Raw genomic sequence first — 21,581 nt, forward strand, 5'->3', positions numbered from 1 at the left:
TGCCACCCTGATTTATTTGAGATGAAAAACTAGTCCCTGATTTAAGTTCAGCTCTATCAGTTTAGACAGTGTTTCATAAAACCGTTTTGATTGGGAAAGACCTTTAAGATCATCAGGTCCAATCATTAACCTGGCACTGCCAAGTCCACCACTAAACCATGTCCCTAAGCACCACATCTACTCATCTTTTAAATACCTCCATCTACTCATCTTTTAAATACCTCCACCACTTCCCTGGAGCAGCCTGTTCCAATGCTTGATAACGCTTTTGGTGAATAGATTTTTCCTAATATCCAAACTAAACCTCCCCTGGCGCAACTTGAGGCCATTTCCTCTCGTCCTATCACGTGTAACTTGGGAGAAGAGACCAACACCCACCTTGCTACAGCCTTCTTTCAGGTAGTTGTAGAGAGCGATAAGGTCTCCCCTGAATCTCCTTTTCTCCAGGCTAAACAACCCCAGTTCCCCCAGCCACTCCTCATAAGACTTGTGCTCTAGACCCTTCACCAGCTTCGTTGCCCTTCTTTGGACTCACTCCAGCACCTCAATGTATTTCTTGTAGTGAGGGGCCCAAAAATGAACATGGTAGATGTGTGGCCTCACCAGTGCCAAGTACAGGGAAATGATCACTTCCCTAGTCCTAGTTTATCTGCATCATTTCCTTCTCAGAGGAGAAATGCAGACTGCGTGCTCCTGTTTTTCTTCTCTTCCAAACAGCTCTTTCCTGGGTCTATCTTCAGTTAGTATCCAGCACATCATCTATGTAAGCTGCCTGTTTTCATGTCTGGATTAACACTCCATCTCTTCTGTACTTGTGATTTGGCTGCAATCTCAAACTGTGTGTCAGCACTGGGTGTCCATCTGTTCCTGTCCCCTTAAACTTCCTATCTTTTGTTAGATCTGGCTTCTCAATCTCCTTTTTCAACCTAAATGGTGTATGGCACCACTCTGGACAACATTCTTGCATCGTTTTTAGCTGGTCATGCTATGATCATGAATGCAGACAGTAATACTCCAAGAGCTGTAGTATTAAACATATACTGCAGAAGCACTTCTGCTGATCTTGGGTAAACATACCCAAGTAGGTCATCTGCCAAGACAACACCTGTATTGGGTCAGACTAGAGCTCCCTTGCACACAAGTAGTCAACACCCAGGCAAAGAAGAGAGTAAGGGTAGGGCGAGTGTACAGCAATATCCTTGCAGCTTCTAGGGATACACTATCTATCTTGGAGGTTTTCTGAGCTAGCTGTGGCATCTTTCTTTCATAGCCCTTGATCTATTGTCCTGTATGAGTTTGTACAACTACACTTTGCATCCATGTGAATAATTGGTGTACTGTGGAACATGCTGGGTTTTTGAACATCCTGTGGCAAGTAGTTCTTTGGTTCACTTACTCAGTGAGTGTAAAAGTACTGGTCTGTTCATTTCAAATCTTCATGCTGAACATTTAATGTATAGCCTCTGGTTCTTGTATTCTGAGACACACCAAATAGTAACCATTTTATTCCCCTACTCTGCCAGCTGAGACCTTCTTCCTCATAACTCCCTCAGTCATCTCTTTACTACAGTAGCGAAGCCTAGTCTATCATCTCTCCTGGATGGGAAGCTGCCCAATTACTTTGATTGTTCTCGTAATCCATCTCTGAACCCTTTCCAGTTATTCTTGGATCCTTGCTGCAACCAGGACCAGAAGTGCCGCTGGTATTTAAGGGTGCAGGCACATATTAGAGTTACGCAAAGGCACAGTGATGTCTCCTGTTCTGTTCTTTTGTTCTTTCTGCTAATTCATTGACTTTAGACCAACATTGATGTGTCTCTCTCTTAAGGAAGTTTAACTGATTTAGTGCATACCACTGAACATGTATGGTCACCACTATTTTTTCCTATATGCTTTACTTTGCATTTATTGACCCTGACATTCATCTGTGATTTTATCTGGCAGTTTCTGACAGAACTTTCTGCAACTATTTACAGTTAATTTTTTGTTTAAAAACCTTGAATAATTTAGGAACATAAGCAGACTCTGTTACCTTGTTGTGCACAACCCCTTACCAATAAGCTGAACCAGTTTGCCCCAAATCACCTATGGAGGAACTTTAGTACTAACCTGCATATATTCATTCCCACTTCTTTTCTTTATTTAATCAGTGATCTATGAGAGGACCTTTTGTTTATTACAACCAAACATGGATCAGAAAGAGGGAGTACAATGTCCTTGAGGCTCTTTAAGTTGTTCCATAGTCCTTAAACAACATTAACATCTTAATGAGATCTTTGATTATTGTAGGTGTCTCTGTCAATTTAGATATTCTTCTCCTGAATTTAACTCTGGGCATACAGTCAGTGCAGCTTGAATGTATGTGAAGAAAGCTGGCAATTTCCCGTGCAGAAATTTGCTAAGAATATAAGTCAGTGAATGTTGCTATCTGGGAAGGAGAAAAGCACACCTCTCAAGGTGCAGTTTTGAAAAGGAACTCCCCTGTGCTGAGCATTTTCTGCAAACTGTGTTACGTATTTACAGTGCTATCTTCCATGTGTTTGCTGTAGAGCTGTTACAAAAGCTGTTTTATAGCAGGATGATACCCTCTTCGTAGTCATTAATGTACAGTATGGATCACGTTCTCATAGCAGCAACAGCTACTTGTTTTTTCCTGGTGCTGCCCAAACTGCTCTTTCATTGTCACCTTTTATTTGCAACCCTCCATCCTATCGTAAATATGTATCATTGCTTTCTCTAGCACATATGGTCTTTCTGTTTTGGTAGGTGGATATCATGCACAACAGCATTGACCATTTCCCCAGCAAGATCATTTCTGCTATCTTGCCCCACCTGGATAATCCCACAATAGACTGAAAAAATCTGAGCACATTTGTTGGAATGGATCTTCTCTGCCTTTTTCCAGAGATAGATAAAATTAATTCCACAGAACGTTTTGAATGTCCGAAAATCATGCAGCTTAGAAAAGTGTTTGAATAAGACTGTCTGTCATGATTTAATTTTTCAAGCCACTCCAAAAATAATTGATTTATATTTATATAATTCCTTTCATCACAAAGGATTTCATGTGCTTTCCAGAAAGATATTTCCATCCAAGCTGCTGCTGAAATGCAACCTCTTCTTAACAGCAATATTAGTTTACAGTATGAGGGCAGAGGAAAAAAGACAAGCTTACCTAAAATACAGCCATTTTCATTCAAAATTATCCCTTTTAGGAATAAAAAAACCAGAAAAATCTGCATGATTTTGGTGCATGAAATTAGGCCAATTATATGACATTTAGGGGGAATATTAACCTTTCTTATCCCGAGAGCTATAAGTACTTTTCAAATGTTTCTTGTGGCATCTTTAATTCATCCTCACATCCTGAGATTTCTATCACCTGAAATGTGCTGTATTTGTTGTTGCTATTCAGGAAGTTTTACAGTGACTTATACGGAAGCTTGCTATTTTACAGTATCAGAAGCCTGGGCTGTGGGTAAACGTGAATTTTGTAGACCACATTAGGCTTTGTTAAATTCTGTAATGCTGAATATGGTACCTATGTGATCCACATATATACCCTTAAAAAAACAGCTGAGTTTCAGTAGTAGGTGAAATACTCCTATCTGTATGTCTTTTTTTTTTTTCGATGCGGGTTGAGAATACAATTATTAGTAATTGTCAGAATTTCTTATTTTATTTATAGCTATTTATGTACACTTATGCTCAAAGTAAGCTCAACGCATGCACAACTGTTGCTGCCAGTGGGAAATATTGTCTTGAGATCATTTATGACAGTGACTCTGAGGGTGCTGACTTACACGATGTCCTCATTTTTACTTTAAAACCTGATGGGACTGCAAACAAGAGCAAAATCCAGCCCACTGAATCACACACGTCTGCTCTTATTTAGCACTGGCTATCCCTTCAAATATTTTCCTACCTGCTTGTTAATTGGATTTAAATGATCTTTAATTACATTATCTGGAGCTTTGTTACTATCAGCCCCTAAGTATTTGTACTATATTTTTGGGTGCCCACTTAAGATTCCATGAGGTAAGCAGGGCTGAAGGGCAAACTCCAGAAAGCTGCATCACTGCAGTCTCAGAGTCATTAATTTTATGCAATGATAACTTTGTACTCAGAGAGCAATATTCATTATAAACAGGAGTGGAAGCATGCGGGTCCTTAATTAACAGTAGGATATCATCAGCATAAAGTAATAGTTTAATGTTGTACAGAATCAGTGTTATAGCCTTTTAGACTGTTGGTTTTTCCATCTTACACAATGCCAATGTAAGACTGTAATTGTCTGGTTGCCATTACGCAGCTCTCGTTACTCTCCAGGCACCACCCGCAGCACCCCATTTCCTATGAGTGACCCACAGCTTCCATTCAACGATCCAGATAAATACCCTTGTTTCCAAGAGACCTCTGTTTCCATTGTGCACATGAACAACAACTGACTTTTTCCCAAAATCCAACCCAACCTGCTGCCTGGCCTCTGTATTGGCATACGGTTGGGGCAGATTTCCACATCAATGGACGGGTTTGCAAAATGAACATGTGTGTTTTACTTTATTTGTAGGACATGCTGCACCACAGAAGCATTAGCAGAAAGGCATTGAGAGGGCCTGGACTTGCACTCAGCCCCAACCTTATCCTCAGGGACCTGAGCACACAGTGGCTGGAGAAGAGCCACCTTCTCTCCACTGATCCGTATGAGAAGCTGAATTTCTGTCGCCTTGCCAGCACCACCCTGAAAAGAGCTAAAAGAGCCACTTTCAGGTACCAGCGACTACTCCTAAACTCAGCTCTAGCACCAAGGTGCTTGTGAGAACAGGAAGCCTTAGAGCCTAAGTGAGCCTTAAAGTCTCTAAGACATTGCCTTTAAGAGCAGTAGTGGGCATTGTGGGGGGGCCCATGACACAGCATGAAGAAGGGTTGTTCCAGTGGCACATGTCTGTGAAAAGAGACAAGTCAATAAATTTTTCCTATTTAAAAAAATAATGTAATTAATACCTTACACGAGAAGGACAGTTTGAACCTGTATCACTTCTCAGGGGAGACTGACCACTCTGTTCCTGCACATCCCGGGCTGTGCATCAGTCAGGCTTGGTGGAATTACTCTGTGGAAGCAGACTATATAAGCACTACCTCCCCAGCCTCACAGATGAAGGCTAGGACGCTTAGGCTTATTTTCAGTGAGGCTTAGGAAAGACAGAAAGGTGTTTCAAGGTTAAAATATTTGTTGTGTGTGCCGGGGAGCAAGGGAAGAAATTAATTCCCAGAAGACTAATTCTGTGTGAAGGGAAGCGCTAATTTTGGACATGCCATACCTCTGCTCTGTGGGTGTAACTAATACTCACAGGTTCTTCAGGTGAGCTCTACACTGTGCTTCGGCAGAGAACTGACATTGAATCCATATTTTCCCCTTCACTCTTGCAAAAGTAGTGCTTTCAAATGCAGCTCTTCATCTTCACTAATGCAAAAGTTCCTGTGAACAGAAGTTATTAGTATTAAACTGCACATGATTTCTGTTGGTTTTGGGGAAGATTTACAGTAGCTGGAGTGAATGTGTCTCAGACAAGGCTACATGTGCCTTTTCTGCTTCTATGCATGCCTCTTCATGGTAAACTGAGTCTTTTTCTAGACTGAGAGGTCTCTTAAGCAATCTGCTCCTATGTATTTGGCCCACATGTAGCATTTAGTTGTTCTCTGAAGCACACTTAAGGCATGACTTGCTCTATAAATGTATTCTCTTTGATAACAAAGGCCAGACCCTAAAGAAAGTAGAGTAGGTAGGCTCTCCATGTCGTTCAGTTGCTTAAAATACATATTTTGTTCTCCTTTTAAATCAAGTTATTCTATTACCAATCCATTGTAGTTCATACACACATTTGTGAATGCTTTGCTTCAGCTATTTTTTTTCCTGGGACTACTCTGTCTTAAGTAAATCCTGTTTGTGTTTTTCCTGAAATAAACCACTGAAGCATATTGGAATAATGCAGTATTGCTTTCAGTCCTTCAAGAGCTCTACCTGTAGAGAAGACATTATTATTATTATAGAGCATATTTATACTTAACTCTGCCCAAACAGTTTCCTCACTCACTTACTGTGTAATGAAGATAGAAAAACTAAACATCAGAACTAGAATTCAAATTCTATGGAGTACTTATCCCAGCTCTTAGAGAGGACTGGACAGCTTCAAATATACTGACAGTTAAACAAACAAATACTGGGGTCACCTGTAGTGACTTACACTTAATATCCCTACTGAGAATAGGTTTACCCTTGTGGGGATGGCTCTTTTGAAAATTTAGCTGCCTGAGTACAGAACCAAATAAAGCAAAAAGCAGAACCACATAATTTACCTATGTCAGGTGTCCTGGAGACCTATGAGATCCTTGGATGTAGTCCCAGTGACAACCATTCTACATTCAGCAGACAACAGCAATTCATTTTCTGTTTAGTGACGTGCTCTAGGTCAATGGCTTTGTCCTGCAAGAAAGACGTAAGACCGAATTTATGCAGAAAAGGCATAATCCAAAAACTGACTGAAGTGGGTAAATAACTTTTAATTTTCTCCAGCAGAGTCTGGCTAGGTCTGGAATGAACTCACGTCTCACACAGAGCTCACACTGCAGGGCAGTTAGCTTTGTCCAAGACTTCACTGGACCTCTCCTGCCAGCTTGGCTTGCCTTTTTTTTTTTAAGAGGAAAAAAAACCAAACAGACTAGAATTTTTATGATGTACTAACTGCAGTACTATTTCTTCATTTCTTCTACCAATTTGTTCTAAATCCCATTCTGGTTTTTTGTTTTTTGTTTTTTTTTAAATGTTTCATCTGCCTAACCTAACATAGCTGATCAGCACTTCACTCAAGTTAGCTTAGGTAAACCTGAAGAGTTTATGACAATATCAATTGACTTGGCATTTAAACTGTGCCTACTGAAGTAGTGTGTTGACATGGAAAACAGTGACAATATCCCTGAATTGTGGCTTGATATATATTTTATTTTAATTTCTATTTAAAACTAACTTACATCAATCCAAATTGCAGACCAGCTTCATCACCAAAAAGGCTGTGTTTTTTTCATATGCTGGACACTTAATGAAGACACCTGTTTTTTTTAGAATTCAGATGCTGGCGGAGATGGGAGTTGGATTTACATTTGCAGAAGAGAATCAGTTTTAGAAAACATTGAAATTGCCTTGTGAGATTCTTGAAGCTTGTATGCACCCAAACACACACCACTTACTTGAACAATGGCAATATCCAAATGCAAATGGAATGAATTGCACTACCTCTCTTTATGAAAAGAAGGTATTGTTATTCTCTATATGAAATCGAGTTTTCTGTCTGTCTACTCTTGAAACATCAATTTATACTAGTAGAATACATTCTGACATTCAAATATTTACATACACATCTTTACAGGTCTTTCAGATACTTGTATAATTTGCATAAACATGTCCCCTTGCTGACGTGACTGTTTACGGGCTCCAGTGTGGGCCAGAAGATCCAGGTTAAAAACGCTGCAGAAGAAAAGCAGTAGATGCAGCAGAAGCTGCAGTGCTGGGCAACTATAGTCCCAAACTGGGAATCTGACAACTCTTATAAACAAAACTCAGGCTGAGTCACTTGTGGGATGACAGACCGCTATACCATCCCAGTTACTTTGTCAGCCTAGAGGAACAGTTATCCTTCCAAAAATTCTTTGGAAAACTGAGTCCCAACTTTGCCACCCCCTCCTACAAACAGACCTGGATGACAGCAGCATTCCTACAGTCACCAAAACACAGGCTTTACAACACACCTCCTCACATGTGTGCCAGGCCAGTGGTCAGCCCTTGCTGCTATAACATGATGAACACATGCAGCAGGTAGTAGCTGAAAAAGTTATTCTGCAAAGGCCTACATCCACGGCTCACAGCTATCTAGCTCCTGTGAATCACTAGCACAACATTTTCATGGTTAAAAGACACTAGTGAGTGAATGAATCAAAAGATATTCTCAGGAAAAGCAGTAGCACACTTGCACAGTCTCAATGGAAATTTGATCTTGCCCAACACAGCAGTGCATCTGAATCAAGGGGGAGATATTTTCTTTTTGAAAGGTCTCAATTTTTTAATGAAGCAACAATATCTCAGGCATTTTGTGAATATTCTTACAACAACCATGCTTAATATGTACTTCTGGATGCTTGTGGGGCACTAGACTAGAAATCAGGAGAAGTGGGCTCTTGCCTGGGTTCCTCTGACAAGGTCCAGAGACACATCCAGGATTTTCCAGAGCAACTAATTCTGGTTAGCCAGCTTGCAACATGGTCCATGGTGCTGAGTTCTGAAAGGAATAGAGAACAGCTCTGTGTAAGATGAGACACCAAACCGCAAGTACCCCAAAACGCGTCAGATTTAGATCTGATTTTCTCTTTAAAAATCTCTCTAAAATCTTTTTGATTTTAGTCAGATTTTCTTTTTACCAGCCTACATCCTTATTTCCTGAATTGTAACAATGATTCCTTGTAAAGCACTCCGAGACTGAAACATGGAGATAGCTGTTAAAGAGACCATTATTACTATTTTTGGTTTGACTGTCATTTTCTATTTCTGCTGCTCTGGTATTTGATTACATTTGAGACATGGGAATATAGAAAAGCACGCCCTTATAGCTGTTCATTGTTTACAAGGTTATTCTCACGCGTGCTCGCTTGCTCACTCCCACATACAGCCACACTCCCATTACTGTCAACATTTCTAAGGCAAGGAGATATGCCGGTTTATGGACCATCTGTCAGGCAGTGCTGGGGCACTGTGTATTGATGCCATGTTTGTAGCTATCTCTTATTTGAAACAAAGTTCAGTTCAAAGCACTTTTGAGTAAAGAAAGGGGAGAAAAAAGATGTTAATGTGTTTAGATTACATTAAAGTTTTAAGATTAACTAAAAGAAAGGGAGAAAAAAGTCTGCTAATGGGTAGAGCTCAGAGGAGAGGCATTATTATATTACTTCTAATGCACATAAAGCATCTCCTATTAAAAAGGGATGGCAGCTTTACAACCTATTAAATATATCAAAGATGTACTTCAATTACAAATCCTTTCATATGCATGTTTTAACAAATATGTCTTTGATAATAGACTGCAGCAGTAGCTTTTTAAATGCTAAACAAGATCCCTACAATACAGCACAAAGATAGAAAAGTACCAGAAGAAGGTAGGTCTATTTGACAGGGGAGGGAGGGATTTATTTCAATATTTTCATTCCCTTTGTAGCTCATGAGACCGAATTTACAAACCATTCCAGTCTGCATAGTAGGACACTGATAAAATAGCACAACCTGCAAACAGTATACCAAAGGACTTTGACAAGAAGCTATTGTTTTTCCACGTCGTTATCTTTGAAAACAAGCTGTGTGCTAATAATGAGAGGAACAACAAAAATAAAAGCAAGCCATGCTTGGCTGATACCTGCTTTGGAAAACATAAAATCTCAGCCAGGCCTGAAAAAAAGCATCTTCCCCAAAGAAAGAAGAATCTTCCAGCCCAGAGGAGGCGATGAGGTGATGACGCACATCGTCCTGGCCCTATGGGCTTACCCAACAAACATCACTTCCACAAGCCACCAAAGTCCTGATGCTGCCCTAGAAAGCCCAGCATGTGAAACAGTGCTCTGTCTGGCAGTCTGGCACTGTCTGACCCTGGAGGAACAATAGCATTAGGAGGATCAAAGAAAACCAAAGAGGGACCCAATGTGATCCTGAGGTCAAGTTATTAAGCCCCTTCTGGCTCTGCATACAGTTGCTAGGGTTGGGCAGTGCACTGCACGTTCTCCTGGGCCCTCTTCTCTGTAAACAGCCAGACTCTTGCATTGCTTTCCTGTACCTGGGCCCCTGGGAACAGAGTGGTTGGCATTTCTGATTTCAACCTTTGAGACACTGGAGTTCAGATCCCTGTTTCTAATCGTGCCCACCCCTAGCCTTACAACTATGTAAAAACCAAACTCCATTCCTACTTGGGGTGGACTGGAGTCACAACGTTAATTAGATCGGGCAGCAGTCTGCCACAAACCCAGCTCCATTTTCATGGATCGGGTATTATTGATATCTGATATGGGAATGAGCCCATGCCTATGGAAATATATGAACCCATAATTAGCTTTTTCAGGCTTCTGATTAATTAATTGAAAAGAGGTTCATAAATCTTAAAAAGAAGGCAAAAGATGTGGTAATAATAAAAAGTAATAATAAATTCTTCTTAGTCTTTTGTCCCTCTGGTTCCTTGGTTATGGACATATCGAAAGCTGTAAAGATTTAGTGAAATGAAGTCACTTAGCCAGAAAATAACGATGAGCAACAGCACTGTAGTATCATAACTCTAATGTCCACAGTACCAAGCATCAGGCCTCTCACAGGACTCACAGAGCTAGTTCTTGCCTTGCCTGTCCTCTGCTGCTGTTCATGCTTATGTGTTGGACTGCTTGGCTCTGCTGGGCCTCTCTTCAGAGCAAGGGAGGCATTATGCCTGGTCCATCTCCTCCTTAGCAAGGTGCAAGGGAAAACCAGAGCCAGGTTAAGCCTCCTCCCTTCCCCCAGAATAATGCTACATTGCAGCAAAAGCACCCACTGAAATCTGCACAATGGGAGTCAGTACTCTCAGAGAATCAGTCCCAGAACTGCTGCAAGGTGATAGCAGCTGCGAAGCAGAGAGACAGAGCCAGGGGAAAGGGGCTGTTGTCCCCGATTGCCACTCCCTGTCTGAAAGATCCACAGGATGACAAAACCTCGTACTACCACATGAGCAATGCACACCACTTCTAGGACAACCATGCTGCACAAGACAGGTGCTGTCCACCTTGGCTTGCAGAAAAGATGTCACCCAAAGGGAACACTACCTCCCTTTGTCTCTGGGCCAAATCCTCTGGATGATATAGATCAGTATCGCACCACTGAAATCAATATTACAGATTCCAGCTGGTTAAATTGGCTTCAGTCCACTCAGTCAATGAATCAGATGCTCAGCAGGTGATATGCAGTGTTTGACTTGCCTATGCAATCATTACATCCAGAGACTCAGAGATCTATTCTAGCATCTGAGCAAACAAGACAAAATGTGTTCCTCTTTGGGCCTCATATATATCATTTCACATTAAAGAGATTTCTTGGGTTGGAGGCATCAGCATTACTTCCAGCAGCTAATGGTGTTGAAAACTGCGGTACTTATGTCTGTGTTTATTTGTGCTGATTCTTTTCTCCTTTTTCCAGCTGCCTCTATTAGCACAATGGCTACATGCAAATTCAAATCACTGTGGTGATTAGCTGCAAATATTGCTTTTTGCAATGGGTTTGGTGTCCCAAGCGAACAAAGGACCCTTCTCCAGTGCGCTGCAGACAGCACGATTGTGTACCTCACAGATGTCTTCGTGCAATCAGCTTTTCATTACTGGCCTAAGCATAACTTTTGATAGAGATGAGAGAAAATAGTGGCCTGCAGTGGGAAGCAAAGGTTCCCTTACCTGGCACACAGTATTTCCTCCCCTGAAGACATTTTGATTACTGAGGAGCTGCTTAATGAATGAGGTGCTACTCGTCATGAGCGTGGCTGGAACAAGTCCTATATAATTAAAGAAAGGAACAAATGACCTGTCCAAAAACTTACAGTGACTGTCCAGTAGCATTGTAACTCATAGCCAGGTGCTCTTCCCTCAGTTTTTCTCTGCTATAGGAAAAAACCCACAGCTGAAGGCTAACAAATTATACACAAAAGGAAGGAGTTGTTTCTAGAGCTAAGGAGATACTGGGGAAAAACTGCTGTCTCCTGAAGCAGGAAATAAGGAATCTTTTATTCAAAGATGTGAAACCTGCCTCTAAGAGCATTACAGTTGGGCTAAGCACAAGCTCTTCAAGAACTGAAACAAGTGTGCAGAAGAGAAGACAGAGAGCTGGCCAAATAACAATTTGCAAGTTTGCAAAAGGCAGAAACAAAAGGCAGAGTCTATTCCCTATATGCACAGCGAACAGATCAAGTAGTCATGGCTGCAGGAGATTTAGATTAGACAAGTTTTGAAAGTCAGAGAATGATTGCTGCACTTCTACTATGGCTAATTTTTCAAGGCTAGCCAAACACATCGGACAGGAAAAAGGTAGGGCTGATCCTGCCTTGAGGAACAAGAAGACACTAGATGATCTTTTAAAGTACCTTCTCATCCTTCTTTCTATGATTATAATCTAGTATTGCATTGGTAAAGCCTTGGCCCCAGGAAATCACAAATCTCACATCCAGAGAGAATGAGAATCACTATGTTGAGAAAGAAGCACAGGTCTGCATCTGCACCACTGCTGTGTTGGCTTTCTCATGAAGAAAGGTGTTTGCTTAAAATAGGAAGAAAGGGGCAAAGAGCAAGCACTTAAGAGCATGCTTAATTGCATCAACTGAAATCTGTGGTGATTAAGCACATCCTTATGTGCTTTGCTGGTCTGGAAATGCAATTTTTAAGGCATGAAGTTGGAATACTGGAAGAAGAAAGAAAGCCCTGCACAGAGAACAGGAACATTGCAGGGTGTCAGGACAACCCGACGTGAATGATGGAGCAGATTAAAAGCAAGGAAGTATTTTTGAAAGCCAATGCAATAGTAAGGAGATTTTTACATGCATGGCTCTGGACTGCAACACTAAAGGAGAAGATAAATTTCTGCTCTAATATGCCATTGTTCTGCTAAGTCAGTTTTTTTTGAGCAGGGTGTGATGGGTAGACAGAGAATAAGGCGGTAGAGAGGAAAGGAGGTATGGCAAGACAAACACACCCAGCCACAAAAGAGCACCTGCTAGTAATATGCTGTGACACTAATGGTGTAACCAAAATACATGGAAGCAGGAAAGACAAAAAACATTTCAAAGGGATTCCCAGCTGCTCCCAAGGAAAGGACTTGAAGCAGGGCTCTGCTCGCAGGGAAATAATCAAGAAAGATACAGTCTATTCCCGATTTTGGCAGTAGCTTGTTGTGTGGCTGTGCAAATCACTGCCTCATTTTGCCTGTTTCCCCACTATCTGTCTATATTCACTGTTTAAAGAACATAATAAGCAAATCAATAAATTACGTATCTGAACTACCTGAGAGGGCACAGTACAGGGGAGCAGGCCAATCTCTGCCTGAGACTTGCTTCAGAGGAGTGCTATGAGGGTCCCACCCCTAATACTAATAAAATTTCTTAATATTGATAAAATTCTGGCAAAATTGATGCTTCATTATCAGAGAGAAAGCTGTGGCTACAGTACAGATCTTCTCAATGCTTCAAGGTCTAAGCAGTCTCCTAAATACCTTTTTTAACTCCCTCCATTGCCTTATAGTCCAAAACAGTGAGAAAGAGACATGGAAAAGATGTGATCAATAATTAAAGGACTGGAAATGAACAAATGGAATGAATTGTTCCAAGAAGGGTGAGGAGAGGAACCTGAGAAATACCATCTATCTTTATCTTTCAATCTGGCAGAAAATTTACAAAGCATCTTTAAAAAGAGAGAGTCTGAGGTTATCTATTCACTTGTTCAGGTTTCTGAGTGATGCAAATTTAGGAGGTTTTTTCAGCTTTTTTTTTCTTTTTACATTATGCTTTCTCATTTTATGACACTTCTCAGACTTGAATCATTCACAGCAGATGGCTCCATGAATACTGGATATTTCCATAAATAATGACAGACTTCCCTCCAGTCTCCCCACCCTCCTCCACTCCACATGCCCAAGTCTTTTGTGTGCTATCTGCAGATACACATTCAAATTCTGGTCAGCAAACAAGCTTATCTACTACCATTGTCATTCCTGCAAGCCCAGTCAAATCAGTAAAGCAATGAACTCATCGTCCCATCTGACTCAAGAGCATTTTTTCCAAGCAATTCTGCAATAGCAGGGAAAATCTACAAGGCATGTAATGAAATTGAATACCTTCATGGATAACAGTAGAGAACCACTGCAGAAAGCATCCTAATGCTCTGCAGCACTGGTGAGACAGATTACCTGCCCATTGACTTTTAGTTCAGTGGTGGCAAGGCAACATGCTCAGGTCCTCTGAATACCTCGACCACCAAGGAAGCTCCAAGCCTTATAGCACATGAGGAACTGGCCCTGAATTTACCTGTGGAAACTCTGTTTGCACAGGAGGAATTTCTAACAAAACAAGGAACCTCAAGACCCAAAAGAGCGCAAAAATCCTTGATGTGGGGGCATAGTATTTGTTTGATCTACCTACGATAAATGATGTGTGATGCTACTGTTTTACAGAGATAAAAGCAAGGTGGCTTTTAATTCAGGACATTAAGAGGAAAATATTAAAAGATTCTTATCAGAGCAATAATTTACGGTTAACTTTTTGCTTCAAGTGCTCATAATCTGCCATCTATATACATTTCTATCAAATGACCCTGTAAATAATTAATAGATCTAATTCTGTCAGTGTTGCCAGGGCAGGTTTCCCTGTAGAAGGTTAATGCTATGATTTAATTCTTTATTTATGTGATTAGCAGCCCCAATCAGGCTGTCTTAATGAGGTCGCAGGCAGCAGATTATCACAACCAACTTGCCTGGCAGGAACCCTTCAGCATGCCGTGTCTGAATGATACTCAGTCCTGTCGCACTGCCCAGGTGCCCACGGGAAACTGCCAGCAGGTATTGGGGAGCAGAGCCAGTGCCGAGCACGGCACCAAACACTATTTAACCCTTTCTAGGTAGTCTGACCCATATTAGATAGCCACAGTAGTCCAAGTAAAATGTGGAAACACAGGAATTCTGAAGCATATCAGTCCCAAGGTTCATCTATGTCACTTTCTTGTTTCAGAGTGTCCAGAAAAGGAAAGACAAGAATATCACTATGAGTAGATGCAGGATAATTTGTCACTACAGCAGTGCCTCAGGCTCATCTGTAATAGCGTTTGGATTAAATCCAAATGACGATCCTCCCCATGTCAACAAGAGTACCTGGCAGTTATTAGATTCTTCACGCTTAACACTAGGGAAGGAATTGATAGAAGTGCAGCATTTTTAAGATTTCATAAATCTGCATTTCTATGTACACAAAAGATTTAAGCACACAAAGAAAGAAGAACCAGTGTGCCTGACTTTCATTTCCTTGCTTTTTTTTTTTTTCATTTTTTCCCCAACACACTCCAGATCTCTAGATCTCTCTCCAGGCTGTTTAAGGCATTAAGGGCCAAATGCCAACATTCATTTTCATAAGGACACCTGAGACCAGAGCATTCACCTTGCACTCTAACCTCCCACCTAGCCGGTGTCCTCACTCCTTGTGACAAGGGATATCAAGGGACCCTCTGCTGTCCGCCATTCTGATTTTAACAGGGTTGACAGTAATAAGAGAGCACTGAAAAAGCGTGGCCTGTCTGAGTAGGAAATAGTGAGATCTCTGTACTTCATTATTCATAACCTCCATTCAGCTTGGTTGGGAAGAGCAGGAGAAACAGCTCAGTTGTTTCTTTTCCTTCTTCTACTTTTCTTCTTTCTCTGTCAACAAAGGTATCTTTCTACCTCTTTACTGACCAGCTTTTTTGTTTTGTTTTGTTTTCTATGAGGTTGTCTTTTTTTTTAATTATCGAATCTTGTTTCCCCAACCAAACTGCCTTCAGCTCCTCTTCTGTTTATTATACTTGGCACAGAAAGGGATGAAAAGGAACGAATCTTGGAAGAGAAACAAAAGCCTGCAATAAGCTGTATTTTCAATTATCCTGTAGCACACTGACTGGCAACAAGAAGACTTGCCACACTGACATATACAGCTGAAAATTGGGTTTGCCACGTACAGTGGTGTTAAAGAAAGCCTTTCACTGCATCCCTCACAGACTGCCACTGTGCTATGCCCTTCATGAGCACTCCATCACTTATTAGCACAGGTATAAAAATGTCCTTTGGACAACAGACAGCTCGGGTAAACTCTAGAGAAATCAAAGCAGGAAAGTAGATAAAAGGCTAGCAATGTTTCTATCACTAACTCATGGACAAGTTTTTTTCTCTGTGACAATTTCCACCTTGCCAAGCTCCAGGACACTAAAACAACATCCAGAACAATGAATTAAAGATAATCAAAAAGATCACACAAAATGCAGTGTTCTCACAGAAATTCAGAAACTCCTTCCACTTCCATGTGTTGGTTAACCCCAGGCCTCCATCAGGCCAAGCACTTTTCTGCCTCACTCACACACTTGCTCAGTTTCCTGTACTAAATCCCACTGAAAATAATGGAAACTCTGTGTGTAAGATAAAGTGCATGAATTTTATCACCAGGTGGGACCATCCCAATTCTCTGATCAGATTTGCAGGAGACTACAGACCAAAGATTCTCACTTATGAATTTCTGTGCTCTTCATAGGGAAAAAGACCCCGTCTCCTGTGTTCAGAGACTTGACATCACAGTCCCTGCTGGTTTAAGTTACCATTAAGACTGCAAGTCTAATGGCTGAGACACCACCATCCAAATCCCTCTATACAAATCCCAGCAGAGGGTCAGGGATGACAGCTGTGGTCACAGAGTATTTCAAACTGTCCCACCAGGAACTGAGAGTGCATACGGATCATTGCTCGATGATCTGGCTGCTGGGCTGGCAATATTCCCACCAGGAATCCTCTGCGGGGCACAGTCCAGTGATGTACTTTGGGTTTGGTATAACTAAGCAGGACTGGGTGACATAAAGCTACTCTCTCTCTGCATAACTGCCCCCCCTTATCGTGGCAGGGAACGTTAGCTGCTTGTTTCGATATGTTATTGCTTTTCTTCATTTTAACAGGAACCATGGAGGTAATGGCAGTATTTTCCCTCAACAGGAAAATAAAAGAGAGGAAAGTGCTGAACCCACCAGCACTGCCTGCTCAGATTGCAGATTATTGCAGGACTCGGGAGGATAGCTGTAGAGAGCTTTCCTAAAGACCCTACTGAGGCGGTGTCACATACCGAGCAACGTCCTCATTATTCTCATGCAGCAGCAAGCAGCTGCAGGGGACCCGGGGGACCGGGAGGGAGGGAGCAGGGCATCCAGGCAGCCTCTCATACATCTTCACCTGCAGCAGCTCCAGCAGCGGGCAGCAAGCCAGCCTGCACTTCCAGAGGGGAGGCAAACTCTACCTGTTCAGTTTGTGCTGGATGGTTTTCTGGGGGCTGGTTTACATTTCTTTTTTAAGGAAGTGTTTATCTTCTGACAGTTTTCTATTTGTTTTATTTACAAACAAAACCTCTGCTGAAGATCTCTTATTCCCACAGATCTCCTTTGGTTTTTTGCTAGGGGAAGAATTAACCCAGAAAGTGGAGACTGATGAGACTTCCTTTTCCTGTATCTGCCACTAATTCACAGGGCACATTCTCCTTGTTCCCTCACATCTTTACAAGCGTTGTTTGCGAAGTGCTGTTCTCTCTGATAATACGTCTTTTAACATTTGTTTTTATCACCTGAAGTTTCTATTTCACATCCTGATTCTCTTAAAAACACATCCTAATATCCAGACAGCTCCAACCTCCAATTATTTACATTTCTGGGTCTTTTTTTTGAGTAAGGTATGACTGGGAGACATATCCATGCAGTGCAGGACAGTTTGGAGACCAAAGCAAGCACAACTCCTGGATCTAAGCCTGGGCTAACTGAGGAAAGGGGTAGCAGAGCTGCCTCATCCACACATTGACTCCTCCAGTGCCACCCAACAGATTAGTAAATCATGATTTGCATCACAAAACCCTGGCTGGCTCTTTGTCACTATGATATTTGTTGATGTTCCCATTCATTCTGTTATTATTCTGTCATTATTACCACTTCTATCAATGTATTTATTGTAGATAATCAGGTTTACCACTGTGGAACTCTGGGATTCTCTCAGGAAAGAGTTCATAAGAAATGGTGTTACACTGGTCCTTGTCCTCTGGTACCGGAACACAAGCTAGGGGATGCTATAGTTACCTCTTAACCTATTTCAACCCTACTCTGCCAGGAGAGGCATTCCATTGTGGCAACCTCCCCACGTTACTCCACAGCAAGATCACAAAACAATTCATTTTTCTAAACACTCCTTCTGCGTATTTATTGTTCACTGGTCCTACAGACTCCAGCAAGTTTCCTGCTTCATGTGTTTGACACAGGACTTATTAGGGACCTTTTTTGTGCTTTCTCTAAGTTTCTCCAACTCTTCTGGCCTTTCTTATTGCATTTTTCCTTATAACATGCCTGGGTTTATGAGCCTTTCTACTTTTTTTATTTGTCAGGTCCAAGATAATTGAAGGATGCCTTCTTCCTTTTAGTAGTATGCTTTATCTGCTGTTTAGCCATCTCAGCTTCCTTCTGTTTTTACTCAAGGTGATCTTCTTTTGATAAATGGGATACATTTGCTCTGGGATTCCATCACTGTGTCTTTAGATAGTCTTTATGTTACTTGCTATGATTTAACTCTTTTAGCCTCTTCTAGCTTCTCATTTTTGAAATTAAGTAAGACAGCAGTGGATGTTTTGGATTTTGTTGCTTCTGTAAGAATGCTCAATCTAAATGCATCATGCTCCCCATGGCAGAGTGGGCCTTTGACAATAATATTATGAATCGTGACAGTCCACTGGCCTGGCTTTCAGGAGTTACTTCTGCTCTTGTGGCTTCCTTGACTGGTGAATCCATGAAGTGGTCACTGATGGTGTCTCAAAGAGCAGACTCGACACTATACCCTGATATGACGTTTAGCCAAGCTACAAAGGGGTCACAGAAATTGCTCATCTTTATTGTGTTTTTTGCCCTCAAAAGCTGTCTGTTCTCTCAGAGAATGTCACAGTCACCATCACCGTCCTGGTCAGTCAATGGATAATTTAGTTCTAATGTAGTATTTTTCCTGTTGAGGCCTAAAACTTCTATCTATCTGAGTTGCTGACATGACTCTTTTACTGATCTGATTTGATTCCCAGCCTTCACTAGCACAAAGCACCACTCCTCTACCAGTACTTGACTTTATCTTTCATGTACGCTGTGCTCCTTAGTCTTACAGTGCTTCTTGACCCTCCCTCTTCTCTCTCTGAAGCTTGCAGTAGGCCTGGCACGTCAATACCGTGGCTTATAGCTATTCCTTAGGCATTTATACAGAAATGCATGACCTATTGCTCTCTTTTCCTACTTCTCTGCAGCCTGTTTAAATGACACTCTCTTAGCACCAACTGTTGATTACCTTTCTTGATTGATTGTTGCCTATTTCTGCCCTGACCTTTAATTTAAGGACACGGAATTGTTACAATTTCACCTCCTGGAGAATGTATCATCTCACTGCACCAGAGCATCTGGTTTCTAGAAGGAACTAGTGTTGACCTGGATCCTTAGGCTACCGAGATGTTTTTCTGTGTCATATAGGCTCAGTCCAGTTTTGACAGTCCGTCATAACTCGTGGGCACATCAGGGATAGCTGCATCTTGTCCTGCACGCATCGCTTGTACAGATGACGTCTCAAAATCTTCCCTCATTTCCTCTTTAAATGGGAAAGGGGCAAAGTGCAGAGCTCTTACCAAAGTGCTTTATTCTTATCAAAGATCACCGCATATGCTTATATTCTTATGCGCCCACTGATAATAAACTTGTATCACACAGCCAGATCTAAAAGAGCACTATGAAGTGACATTTAGGCTGTGAAGCCTTAATTTAGGCACCACAATGATTAGAGTGTTTTAATATCATAATAACTGATAAATAGACTGTGTGTCAGACATTTCATTCCCTTTTAATCAAAACTCCTACTCTGCTAAATTAATCACCCCCTTGGGGTACAGTAGCAGATTTCCAATTTAGTCATAGAGCATCATTAATAATGAAAAGTTCTGGAGGCAATTTCTTCTATTCATGTTCCTTTGAATGATCCAGCAGGTTTAAAGAGACAAGACAGAGAAGGTAAAAGACATCAACACCTTCCAGCAATCCAAATAAACAAACATCATTTTTGATGTCAATCTTCTAATGACTCTTCTCCTTGAATACTAAGAATATCAAAAAACACAGAAAGCCAGTCAGAAGAGTTTTGGTTTTACCCAAATGGTATTAACAAAATCAAAGCTAAAACGCATGAGAAATGGAGAGCAATACTGCATTTTGAATAGCTCCTCTATTGTGGCACCATAAATTTGGTCTCTTTAAATTGACTAATTTCAGACTAAAACTGTTTCTGAGCAAGCGTTCTTTATTGGGTCTCACCAAAAAAACCCCAAACCTAACAACATTTTTTCGTTCTTCTGCATAATCTTAAACAAATTTCTGCACAGAGAAGAAATTTATGCCCCACCCAATAATGGATGTGCTTCATTTTCTGTCCAAGTGTTGTCTAACTACATATATAAATTTTTGACATATTTGATGACAATGGTATCTAGGGAGAATGAGTGAAATTGACTATATGCATAGTTAATGGCAACACTAATTTTGCTGGGGTTTAGGGAAGCATTTTCTCTTGCCATCCACAATTGCATCCTCTAAACCATGCAGAATGGCAGGCTGACTCTGAGACAGTGAAACCTTTTCAGGACACAGGTCAAGCTGCATTTTTAAGTGTCCATTCATTTCTTCCTATCCGCTCTGTTGTGTGCAACAGTGGCACAGGTACTTGGGAGTAAGTCCATGTAGCTACCCTTTGCCATTCCCACGGTGACATACCTTTATCTTTTGGCACTTCTGCCAGAATCAACACAGGGAGAGCAGAGCTTTAGGTAGCCACCAGCTACCCTGGATTTACAAGTTGACAGTCTCCAAACAGTTTTTTGTTTGCAGCATATACTGGGCTGTCACATTTAGTACCAAAAAAGTAATGCACGTTCACCTTGCTTGTTCTTGGATGTCAACGAAAGTAAATATATTGCTGATTCAAACAGACACAGCTACAATTGTTAACACAGCAAGTTCCTCCATATAGCTGTATCTGTATCTCAGTTGTCTGTGTCGAGAGATCATCTAATCCTGATGCACTGCTTAACTTTATGCCCCACGAGTAAGAGGCAGGCTTATGCTACATAAGAGGGAGAGCTCTAGCTATAGGAACAAATAGCTGATTAGGGGATTTCTTTCTGTTCCTGGGGCTTGGAGGAGCTTCTGTAGGTGCATGAAGATTTCAAATAAAACCCTTCTGTGAATCATTCTGGTGTGCTGACAGCCCATACCACTCCTGTCCGTCCTACACTGGGAAAGCCATAAAAGTCCAAGGCCAGAGACTGCTGCTGAACCAACAAACAGGAAGGATTTACGGCCAACAGTAGCACCTGACCTCATCAAACTCCACTCTGGGCCATTTATCACTCCTCTGTAGAAAAGCAAAAGCATTAGGACTGGGGAGGAATCAGGGGAGAAGGCAGGAAGAGAGAGGGAATCATAGTCACTTTAGCTCCACTAAAAGGTACAGAAAAAAACACCAGAAATACAGACAAGTGCCTAAATGCCCTTGAAAGCTAGTGTCTCAGGAAAAAAACCTAGGAATTAAGTGAAATGGATTTAAAACAAATGCTGAAATTTATCAAATCGCTGAAGAACCCCTTGTCTCTAAAGCTATACAGCAAAGAAGGTCTGCCTAGGATAAAAAGTGAGAACATCTGCCGTAGTAGGCAAGAGCA

Source organism: Nyctibius grandis, chromosome 6 (assembly GCF_013368605.1).
Source record: "Nyctibius grandis isolate bNycGra1 chromosome 6, bNycGra1.pri, whole genome shotgun sequence".
NCBI lineage: Eukaryota > Metazoa > Chordata > Aves > Nyctibiiformes > Nyctibiidae > Nyctibius > Nyctibius grandis.